The 12,425-nt window shown below is 36.1% G+C and overlaps 1 protein-coding gene across 2 annotated transcripts in view; it reads right to left on the bottom strand.

Moving 5' to 3' along the window:
• Positions 1-3,112, bottom strand: part of ZNF366 (zinc finger protein 366) — a 35,917-nt gene extending 32,805 nt beyond the window's left edge. Inside the window, exon 1 of one of the 2 annotated variants that reach the window (XM_030467535.1) lies at positions 2,996-3,112. The gene's annotated coding sequence lies outside the window, so the exon portion shown is untranslated. The remainder of the gene's footprint in view (positions 1-2,995) is intronic. The other variant, XM_008503487.2, reaches the window with a different exon arrangement.
• Between the last annotated feature and the right edge of the window lie 9,313 nt (positions 3,113-12,425).

Raw genomic sequence — 12,425 nt, 5'->3', positions numbered from 1 at the left:
AGTTGCTACTAGAAATGGCACATAAGAACACGCTAAAATGTTAATCTGTGAGATGTACATTGTGCCTTCCAGTCCATGTTTGTCTGCTTTATATACAGAGAGTCGTAAGGCCAGGCTTTTATTGATGTACTTATTAAAAGGATATGAGAACAAAAACAATATCTTTAAAATTCAAAGATTCAAATTCCCTTCTGCTCAAAAATCTGTATTAGAGATGCCAAAATTTTGCTAGGAATATAACTTACTTCTATTCTGCTTCCAAAATGCATGTCTTCATTTTTCACCATGAAAAAAATAGTCCTAAATATATAAAGGTGATGCACATTTACATAATACTTCCATTAGTTTCTATGCTTTCTTTCATCAGACCCATTACATTGGGATTTCCACGGTCTAAAATTTATTTCTGTAACATCTTCGCCATCTTTTTTATAATTTTCAGAACAAAAAGTAAAATCTGCCTATACTTTCATTTCATTATAACTGAGAATAAATTAAATGGAAATACTTTTAAACTTATTTTAACTAATTCTCTGGGAAAATATATACACTGACTGACCATTTACTTCTATATGCTATATACATAAACATGGCTCTTAACAACAGAAACAGTAAGATTGCAATAAAAATAAACAGAGCCTCTCTCTTTTTATTGCTGCGTTTTTTAAAAGTAATTCTGAGGTGAATAACTGAAAATCTATCTCACAAACATTTAATTTCTACCATAAACTACTAGTAAATCTATACTAAATCCTGCCTCAGAGTACACCCTTTGCTGCTCAGGAATACCTCAGCAGTGCCAGACAAGGATAACACATCTGCCAAAAATCTCATTGTCCTGACATCTCAAGAAATATATTAATTGTGTTACAAACTACTGTAATATTAAATGTTACAGCTGTATCAGTAGTATATTACAGAATGTAAAAAGAAATTAACTCCAAATGATTACAAAGACGTATTATCTGAAGGAACAGTTATCCCAATAGCTGAAATTTAAGCATGACATTCAAAATTCAAGGTCTGTTTTTCTTACTGCTAAATTACTAAGCATTCCTTTAATAATACTTTTTCTTTGTACTTATTAATGGGACATGGGTCTAAGAATAGCCTGTACTGCTTTTGGCCACCTACTATTACTATGAACATATACATTCTTAATAATGTGATTCAGACAATCTCTCAGAGGAAGAATATCCTGTATACATAGCCCAAACCAATAACGTATTGTGTAGTATCTTCAGAAACAAAACATGTATCTAAAGGCTGCGACTGGCTCTTGCCTATGAGGTAAACTGAACTTCTGAACTAATGAGATCTAAACATACAGATGACAGCAATCAAGACTAACAATCTGCAGTTTGAGCAAAATACCACTACAAATACAGAGCGTATGCACTTTTTTTTTTTAATGTATGGGAAATTCCTCTACTTTTCACCTGGAGTAGAAAGTGGTTCTATAGATGTTTGATGTGTAACTGCCAAAATAGCTGTCCAAACGCTTTTTTTTTTCTTTTTTAATTTTGAATTAGAATTTAGTCATGTAAAACATAAGCCCACAACATAAAGTTAAAGACGTGGCAAGTAATTTTCAAGGTAACACCTGGCATTTACTTGCTATTAGCAGAGGATTCTTTGTGGGTGAAGAATAACGATATAAACCGAATACTTGATACCAAGTTAGACCAAGCTGCAAATTTAAGCTACAGAGTTTGAGAAACAAATTACTTCCATGTCCTTTGGCAGAACCCATCAGCTGCTTCTAAAGTGAAGGAAATCTACAACTTACCCAGAAATCGGGCTGAGTTTGGGGTGGATTGCTCCTTCGTATGGAAGAACTTGCAGAAAGATAGAGAGCAAAGAAAATCCTTTTTGCTAGTTGATTCAGTGAGGGATGGGAGCAGAGGGCTGTTCTAGGGTGGGAGCACAGCCCAGGTGCCCCAGAGGGAGAGGGAGCAGGGCAGCTGGAGCTGCCTGCCAGCCATTGGGAGCTGCTCTCTTCAGGCTCCAGGCACTCTGCAGAGCACCCTGCACTTAAGAGAGCTGCAACTTGAAGAAATCCTGGATCAGAAGGTGACCAAGCTCTCCTTCTGCTAGCAAGTGGACACCTATCCTGAATCTTTACCTCTTTACCCACCTCTGCATTCAGCTTTCATAAAAGCATGGGGGAGACTTCTCGGATCCAATATCTGAAACACACTCTAGCATCCAGTTGCTCACTTGACATGCCACTACTGATCACTCATACATTTATGCCCACATGAAAAATATTACTGGTACCTGCAACAATTCAAACAACAACTAAACATTTGAATCCATCCTGCTACTGATGCTGGTGTCCATCCTTGATGCTATTTTATATTAGACATCATTTTTTGCTTTTTTTTCTTCAAGTGTGAACTGCATTTACCAAGTCTTAAATGTCACTGTTCCTAGACTAATCATATACACAGATGAGTAGAGATAAACATGTGTAATCATAAACAACACTACATAAAAGGAAAAAAAAAAAAGCCCAAGTAATCTTTCTTCAACCATAGCACAGGTTGATGGGTTGAAGCAAACTTCAGTAGTGGCAGATGATACATTAAATACATCAGTTTGCACATGACACAGCTTCTCTTTTTGTTTCAGCAACGGCCTTGTGAATCTTGCTGAGACATTCAGGATAAAGTTAATGAAGCCTGTAACAGGATTTTTGTAGCAGAATCTACCTATGCGAAATTCATAGCATATCATGTTATGAGTATTATCAGCCTCACTGGGAAACAGTTTCCTGCCTGTGTTGGTTTAACTGTATGCTATTATCACCAGTATCCAAAAAACAGACTATAGGTATCTAAAGCGTAAATATACGGCTTGTCAATGCAGATGCTTATTATAGGTTTTTTTTATCAAATAAATGTGATTCTTGTATAATGCCTTTTCTTAATACAAAAGCACATATATTGTACTGTTAAAGAGTTAACCATAAAAGCATTTTTACTTAACTTACCAGTTGTTGAAGCTGGAAGGATTCTTGCCCTAAACTTTCTACCTGCTCTCATGTTGGTAATCTCTGTCTCTCTCTCCCTCTCTCTCCCTCCCCCCGTGCAGAGATTGCAGTAAACTTAGAAAACTAGCAGGGACAGTGTTTCAAATGACTTAAGAAAGAGAACAGGAACAATCATTTCGTTCTCTTTTTTTCAGATGAGTACAGTACCTTCAGAAAGAAGGAAGGAAGGGAGGGGAGAGGAAGTCAACAACCCTTTGCTTTCCTGCAAAAAAATAAGGAAACAGCAGATAGCAATCTCATTTTCTCTCAAACAAAATGTTTGGAAAAATAAATATATCCAAACTAAAAGGAATTCCTCAAGTATTATATCTGCATTATTGGCTTCATAAAACCTACTTTATAGTTGCTATGTGCAAATACATTAAAACAAATTAATTTCCTAAGTAGTGGGTAGGAATAAGACATCCATATCTTATTCAGAACAATTAGCCATAAGCTTGCGGAGATGATGCCAGCTTTTACTCTAGAGAAGGAGTGATCTTACTGTATGTACATGTCTTGTTTCCAAGGTGATGTAAGTCCAAAAATTCCTAAAACCCTTCTCTCCCGTGATTACAAGAAAATAACACAAATATCACATTAGATACCTATAGAATGCTGCGAAGTAAAAAAAAAGCATGAAAAGAGTCTCAAAAATTGTAAGGATCATAGTTCAATATTGGAGTTGCAGCAATAAGTAATTTATCTCAATGAATTGCATTACAGAAAGCACCCTAATATATCTGAACAAAACAAATGTTCTATGTTCTAGGACAGTTTTTATATTTTAGTTGGTTTCTTTCTCTACCCATTAAACATACTATGACTACCAGAGTCTGGCCAGCTCACTGAAGTTATGTTTGGGATAAGTTAATCCACTGGAGTACGCCATGGTTTTGCTCACTTGTGTGTTTTCTTCTGACTTTGTCTGTTGTCTGAAGCCCACTCAGGGATTAGATGATCTCTTTATTTTTTCTACCCATATTTTTTCATTATAATATTCTTGCTAGTGAAGACCTTCACATTGCCTCTGGGGGTGTGTTTTCAGTTAGTCTTTTAATGTGATACTGAAGATGGGGCTGTTCATTGACTTGCAGTTCTGTGTTGAGCTTTGTGAAAACATTAAAAAAAACCTTTTTAAATTACTCTTTTTTATAACTTGTGTATCCAGACCCTGCTCTAGGACCAACAGCTTGATGAATCCTGCTGAAGTAAACTTGAGTTATTGTTGTAAATTCAGTGTTAACGGAAGGACAAGTTGGCACCCTATCCCATAAAGATTATTATTTCCTTTATGATATAATAAGAAGAATTGATCATCTGCATGCAGAGAAAGGATTTCTTTAGGACCTGTATTATTTCTGTGTCCAGAAGATGTATAGCAATATTTTGGCTGGAGAAACTTTTATTTTAATATTCAAAAACTGAAAGCTTTTATCAGAGACATCAGTAGCTGACAGAGCAATGTAGATGCTAAGAGTGATCTCTGGCCTTATAGCATCACCAGTGTTTTCTGGAATGAATGAAAGCTTAACCAGAGGATTAATTTTAAATTAAAAAAAATGCAACACAGGTATGTACAGTAAATGAAGTCCTTGATAGTCACTTGGGAATGGAGGCCCTAACCACATAGATCTCTATTTTATACCAAACCTAAGGAAAGTAAAGAAGCATGGAAAGCCACCAAATTAATGTATTGTCCTTTGGGGCAAATCTAAAAGCTAAAAAAAAAAAAAATTATTTATTTTGAAATTGTTTATCAAGATATTTGCAGCTTCCAGGATTTTAAAGTTTCTTTTATTTATTTATCTGTCAGGTGTGCCAGGTTAATGAGACCCTGAAGGCTTCCATTATGTACCATTCTGCTTCTCTCTATTGGGAACATATTGTAGGAGTTTAAACAAAAATTTATACTGACAAAATTAGGAACATTCTTATGTAAGTCACTAATGGTATTTGATAGAAGTGTGTAGCTCCCTATCAAGGGCTTAACTGTCACCAATATCCCATACTTCAAATGGCAGATTTCCCTTACTGAGGATTGCAAAACTAGGACCACAAACATCCATGTGGAATCTTCCACAAATTATGAGGTTTTGCTGTTCTGGTTGAAGGAGTCTGTGGGAGTCCCCTTATTCAGCAAGTAGGTCAGGGTGGTCTTTGCTAATCCTACCTCAGGACCATCCTTTCTTCCACCCAGGTGCTCAGGACTTGGTTGCCCCATCTAAGGACAGGGAAAGCAATTTTGCTTTACTCCACGCAGACCTGGTAGTACTTGACTTACTCTTACTTCTGCTAGTTTCTCCCACCTGCTGCCAGAAAATCAAACCCCAAGGAGGAAGAGGCACAGAAACTGATTTTAAAGCCAGAAAAATACTTTGCAAGGTCATCGCCTGTGCAAACAGTGACCAAAAAAAAAAAAGTACGGCTCAAATCTTTGGTGTCTAGAGTCATGTAAATCAAGTCAAAACAAATAATACTATTTATAATTTTTATAATTTTTAAGGGATAAGTTAATCAATTTTTCAGAATAGATTTCTGAGAGAAGTGTTAGCCTATCTTTTTTTTACCTTTTCCAACTGTGCTTCTTACAAAAACAGCACAAAAGAAAGTTACAGTGGCAGCCTCAAAATAACCTCAATGGACCTGGAAGTCCTGCTTAACATGTCCAGTGCATTATCTCTTGTAAGGAATGTCCAGGATAAAAACATTCTTGTGATCATAGTCAGGGTAAATACTGACGACTAAGAAGATTCTTTAGTACCAGTCTGATCAGATTAGTTCTCCAAACAGACTGACATCTAATATGTTAAGGTCTTGATTTTTTTTTTTTTAACTTTTTTTTTTTTTTTTTTTTTAAACTCCGGTAGAGAGTAAACTGTGTTTCACAAGGTGCTATCCAACGACAGCATGGATGCTTTCCTATATGTTAAAAATAAGAATGAAATTTAAAAGTTCAGTATGCTAAAAATAATCTGAGCCTCTACCCAGAAAAGATGTGAGAAAACACATGAGTAACAGAAGCAGCAATAGTATTCCACTTTATTCTGAGAAAATAAGACCAGAGGGAGAAAACAGAGACAGTTACTTGCTTACTTGTTTGCTTTAAGACCATATACATCTGAGCTGTCTCTGAAAAAAAATATCAAGTTTCCCTCTGGATAACAGTATATATGTGGCATTGTAATTGAGTAAAAACAATACAGTCCTCATTAAAAAAAAAAAAAAAAATTAAAAAAAATCACCTGAAGGATGCTAAATTGGTTTCCATAATTCATCCTGCACTGTGCTTTCCTGATTTCTTTTCTGCATTGAATGCTTACCAAAGACTGTTCAGGAATGAGCTGACAGAATGCTGCTGGGACCAGAGACAAGTAGAGCTGAGTCTAAAGGACTCCTCTTCTGTCCTGCAGCATGTAGATAATTCATCTCTAATTACCAGATTAAGTCCTATACATTGTGATTTTTTGCATTTCTACATATAAAGCTTGTATATACTGTTTCACTGTAATGCGTCTCAATAGTTGTTATTTTTATTTTTTATAATTGCAGTCATATTATATGTACTTAATTTAGTTTCTCAGATTGGAAACCACTAGGATATCAGAAAATACGCCAAAGATTTTTCTACTATCTGTCTTTCATGACCATAACATGTCTAGAGTATTCTCATGACGATGTGCTCGGACAGCTATATTTACTGCTCTGTAAAAATATCTACATATTTTTTACTTTTGTGTCAGGTAATCTCTAATCTCCTCTTCAACAAACTATTAGAATTTGCAGACTACAACCTTTGGACCAGCCACATTTGCTAGTCACTTTGTGGAGAGAAAAGTCGGAATTTATATGAAAGAGGGGTGCTTTCCTGGCAATAAACACTTTATTACAATTTAAGGTGGCCTTTATAACTTATCCTGAGCCAAACTAATTTCTGGTAAATGACACTGACTGCAGTCATTTGAAGACAAGCTTTTCCTGTACCTTGTATGTAATCATCACAAATGCCTTTAATAAAACAATGCCATCAAAACATATTTTAAAATGAGATGGTATCACAAAGAGGATGTGTTTTCATCTTTTTAACATATGGAAAGTTATGTGAGCAGGTTTGTGAGCCCTCTTCAGGTCAGTCAGAGATAGACAAGAACTTGGCTTTGGTCAGTACATTGTAATCTGGTGTGTGTTTGAAGACCTCTAGCATGTGTGATTTGCCAGGGTATTACTATTTTTTTTTATTTTTTTTTTTTTCAATTATCATTCACCAAGTTTCTTGGTAGTTTGTCCAAGCTTTTCATTTGATAACAACAAAAGCTGCAGTTTTACCTTTAGTTAGACTGAGATATTAATCCAGCATTTGTTCTGGTCTTTTTTGGTGATCTTGATTAAGCACGTGCATGTACTAGAGTACTGTAACACCCAATATTACTTAACAGGTTGAGAGACTTAAGCTGGGCATTTAATACCATAAAAATATTTCACTACAGAAAATACAAAAAAAGAGAAATGTTTGCATATTCTCCTCTGTTTTCCTCAAAAAGTTTAAACAGGTTTTGGGTTTGGTTCTTGGGGTTTTTGGGGTTTTTTGTTTTTCGGGTTTTTTTTTTGGGGGGGGTCTGAGGCACCGGGGGGGTTGTTTTTTGGGGAATTTGTTGTTGCTGGGTTTTGGGGTGGGGGTTGATTTGTTTGTTTGGGGGGAGTTATTTTTTGTTTTAATAATACGCTTTTGCAGAGGCTGATATTATTTTGTAAAAAAAAAGAATTTGATTATAATTTAAAGCACAGGAAAAAACCCATTTACAGGAAAAAACTCAGACTACACTAGAAATCTTGACACTAGGATTTCTTTAGCTGTATATTCCCCCTTTGCTCAACAGGGCTGCCCACTTTGGTTTATAGTCTAAAAGCATACCCTGGTACAAGACAGTCATTCTGCTGCTTGGCACCTGTCCTTGTACAGAAGTTGTATCTGTACAATGAAAGGCCAAGAGGCTCCAAATCAGATGGCTTAAAACAGTAGTAATAATATAAGCAGCTGGTTTCTTCTCTATTCTTTTTCTTAATAACTTCAGCAACATCATTCAGGCTGTGGTAGTGAACCAGCAGCCTCAGGACAATGCTGTAAATACCTGTCAAAGCTGGGGGTGACATCATTCTCATGCTCAACTGCAATATTGCTTTTGTTAATTTTCCACATGTAAAATATATGTTGTAGATTGAGATTTTTGTAATCCATAGGAAGACTGGTTCCACCCAGCCCTATAAAATTGTGAAGATGATCTTAATCTCATACATCAGCATGAATCTTATGAAGTCCAGCATATTATTTTGCATCTATGGGGTATTTTTGGATGCACTTTTCCCTTAGACCATAATGAAAACCTTCTTCAATTGTTTTTTTGCAATAATTTTTTTTCTCCACTTTTCAATGAAATAAAATTACAGATATTAAAACCCTCTTTCACACTGCAAAAATAACAATACATCCAGATTTCTGTTGTCTCTGAATGAAATTATTTCTAATGGAAAATTGTTAGAGCACTTACGACGTTATTCCTGTTTAATTTTTTGTCTTTGAGTATGAGATGAGCGAAAACTTAAACTAAAACATAAATATATAAAATTTCAGAGTTGCTATGTAGGCTTCATCTCCCGATTAATGTCCATTCCCAGCCAAGAGTTTTGAATTGTGTGCAAGACAAATGCATATGCAGATTTATGATACACCTCTTCTTGGCCAGTCTGGATGTCTGCTTTTCATGGTGACTGCACACACTGAAGAGCTCTGTGCTATTTTTAGTATTCTCCAATGCATATATGAGCTAGCAGCTACTCATAGCAATTGACCTGTCTTTTCCAACTGTTAGCCTAGACAGTGAGCATGTTGCAAACCTAGCTGGACTTACTGTAATGGCTTATTTTAATGAAAAGTCAGCTTAGGTCAGCTTTGATAATGAAATCAAGTCAGAAACTGAATGCCTGATTCTAGTTATGTCTTGATTTTCTTTGTGCTAAAAAACCCGAACAGTTCTGGAGTCATGCTGGAAAAAACCTGGAGCCTTAAATGTCCCACACATGGGAGAGGGAAGGTCCCAGGAGGGGATTTAGAATTTTCTACTGAGAACAGAAATAAAAGTCAAGATTGATTTGTGTGGGACTGATTCTGGTTCAGAACCTAGGACACAGATTCTCCGTGGGCGAAAATTATCACGAAGCAAGTTGGAACAGACCCTAAACCTGAGTGAAGGAGAACAGAATCAAAATTCAGTTTCCACAACACTATCAGAATATCTGCAGGATCTGTGTAACCAAAGAAAAATATCAGAATGTGATCTTTAAAGAACATACAAATCAAGTCATTCTGTAAGGGTGGAGGGAGAGTTAAGATCAGGAAAGCTTCTGCAGGCAAAAGAAGGATCGTCCTTGGAATAGCTCATGATTTGGATCTCTTCCTGTAGTACAGCATTTTCAGTAAAAAATGCCGAATATGATTCAGCAGAGAATGAAGAAAACACTCAAAGAAGGTGACTTAAGAAAAAAAATTAATATATTTTTTAGCAGCTATAATCACTTATGAGCTCTCTTCCATGCTAAGCAGCGTGACTGAGGGAGAATTTCAGCCTCTGACAAACTGTTGCCCACATGGTGATTCCTTGCATCCACATTGTACTATGGCAGGCTGGAAACAATAAAACAAACTGAGTATGGCGGGGTTCAGCCTTTGCAACATCTTTCTTAAGAGTTTTAGGAGAGTTGAGTACTCTTTCAATAAGATAAATAGTGTTCTGAGAGGGCAGATCTCAGGTAAAGTATTCTAAAACCAATGTTCAGTACATTGCATGTCCATTGCCTAGCCCATATGGCAAGAACAGCATAGTGGAAACTGTTCTTTCAATGCTCCTGATTAACCAGAGTTAAAGCTCTTCTCACATTCCATATTCCCCATTCCTTTTTTCTTTTTTTTACAACAGCTATAAATTTGAATTTAATGGCAATAATTCAAATTAGTTATTTTAATATCTCCATTACTTTCTCTCATGTCTGGTTGTGTTATGTTGGCTCAAAGCTATTAAAATATGATTTTACTTGCTATTGCAGAGGTGCAAGCAAACTGTCAGCATAAGCCAAATAGTTATGATGACTACTTTTGAAAAGCATGGCCTTAAGTGAACACTATCATATTGACATATTGCAGTCTTTTTCTTCTATATCCTTGTTTGCTAAAGCGAAACAATTATATTTTGTCAAATTATGGAGAAATGTGCATTCTGTTGAATTGCCTAATGAATCTGTAAATTTTGTTAATATGTTTTGGATAAAACTCCAGATCTATAGGTTGCAGAAAATAGTCCTACTTCTTACACCATAAAAAAATTGACTTGCTGGATGATTAAATTATTCCCTAACTATGAGTTACTGAAGGAATGTTTTATGAGCTTTACAGCAACTTACAATAAAACACAACAGTGTGGTTCCCTAAATGTTACCCAGTTCTTGCAAGGTACTGAATTCCCCAATCCTCATTGAAAAGAAGAAGTGAGGATGTGCAGCCACAAGGCCTAAAGGAGGGAAACTGTGTAAAGAGTCAACTGCTGAAGTTACTTCCTCAAAACCATTGTCTTCATCTCCTCAGCAAATGTCCATGCTTGAGTGTTTTGCTTAAGCTGTGATTCCCTAGCCAAGTCCTAGTCACCAGATTTTAAAATGTGTTCAGCTTGTGACTTGAAATGTTAAAATCAACATTCAAACACATAGATTATGCTTATATGATTACTTACTGGAATACAAAAGCATATTAAGTAGAAGTGGTCTGTATGAGACTCCTAGACAAATCCTTTCAGCCTCTAATCTGCCTCTGGTGAGCTGCACCATCTGGCTTTTTTATTACATCAGGTGTGTATTTTGTACCAAAACATATTTGTTAAAATTAGCAATCTATGGATATTCGGTAGAAGCTCTGTAGCTTAATATTTATCCTTCTGTTATAGCCCTTCTGATTTTAGGAATAGGTTATGCTTAAATACAGATAAATTGATCATTCAAAATGAAAATGTAACTCCTTTTAAAAACCCACTTCTAAGGACAGAAAATAGTGAAACATTGAGCTTCTGGCAGTCTGTAAAGCTTTCTCCTATTCAGGATGGAATTTCATGGAATCAATAGGGCACCCATTATGATCAGAAATAGGTCGTCATGGTAGACTGCAAAAAATTGTTTAAAATGTACCAGTATGAAACTACTACCAGTAAAGCTTTATGAATATTCACATGAGAAGCCAATTTGTCCCAGATATTTGCCTCAGCCCTTGCATGCTTCCCTTGTCACATTGCAGCCAAGCAATCAAAAAAAAAAAAATGTTACTACTATACCTGTTTTGCATCCATACCTTCTATAGGGCCTCAAATTTTCTTTGCTTGCTTTGCTTTTCTTCAGACAAGGCCCTTTCCAACACACAGGTAGAACAGGAAGCAGGTTTTCCACCTGCACTCCACAAAAGTGGCCCAATCCATCTGCAGAACCCAGGAGATGGACCTGTGCTCTCCTCACCCACCCTGAAATCAGGGTCACCATCACATTACTGCCCATCAAATCCTACCTTCCGAAACCAGCTGGGGGAGGTAGATACACAAAGCTCTTTGCCATGCCCAAGTTCTAGAAATGAATCCAGAAATCCAGCCATGCAGAAGGCAACAAAGGCCATGTTTGCTTGGGCTCTCAGTTATGTTGTGCTTCCCTGTCCCAGTCAGGAAAAATCAGGAAACTCACATAAATTTTTGTTAACTCAGTTTACAAACCTTAGACTCAAGTGCTGGTATCAAGCTTTGGTGTGCTTTAAAGCCAAGTCACTTCTTAAGACAAGGTTACATTTTAAATGCAGGTAATTTCAAATTCGAGCATTTTTTAAAGTTCCTTTATATTTCTGTAGGTTTTCGTGTTCTAAAAGTTCGCTTTGCCCTTTTTGGGTATCAGCTGGTATTGTTCTGACTTTGCCAAAATCAAGCCAGAGGTAAGCTTAATATAGGCAAGGAAAGATACAGGTTTCTGAAGAGCAAAGTTTATAAACAAATATGCACTTAAAAAAAAAAAAATCTATATTGATAAATTTTTACCTGGACAGAGCCTTTTCTTTTTCTCCAGAATATTTAAGGGTTAAAATATTTCATCAGTTGTTCCACTCATTGTTGAGGCTTGTTGTCTGGGACTGATGTAACCAAAGCAGCAGCTGTGTACAAGCAATGTTGTACAGCCGCTTTCTAGAAGAAAAATGTTAAAACAAACAAACAAAAAAAAACACACACACAAAAAAAAAAAAAAACACAAAACAAAACAAAACAAAAAAAAGAAAGAAAGAAAAGTGTATTCAGTTTGAAACTACAGGACAATTAGAATG

Source organism: Calypte anna, chromosome Z (genome assembly GCF_003957555.1).
Source record: "Calypte anna isolate BGI_N300 chromosome Z, bCalAnn1_v1.p, whole genome shotgun sequence".
Taxonomy (NCBI): domain Eukaryota; kingdom Metazoa; phylum Chordata; class Aves; order Apodiformes; family Trochilidae; genus Calypte; species Calypte anna.
The sequence above is the reverse complement of the archived record's forward strand: the minus strand, read 5'-3'. Positions and strand labels throughout refer to the sequence as shown.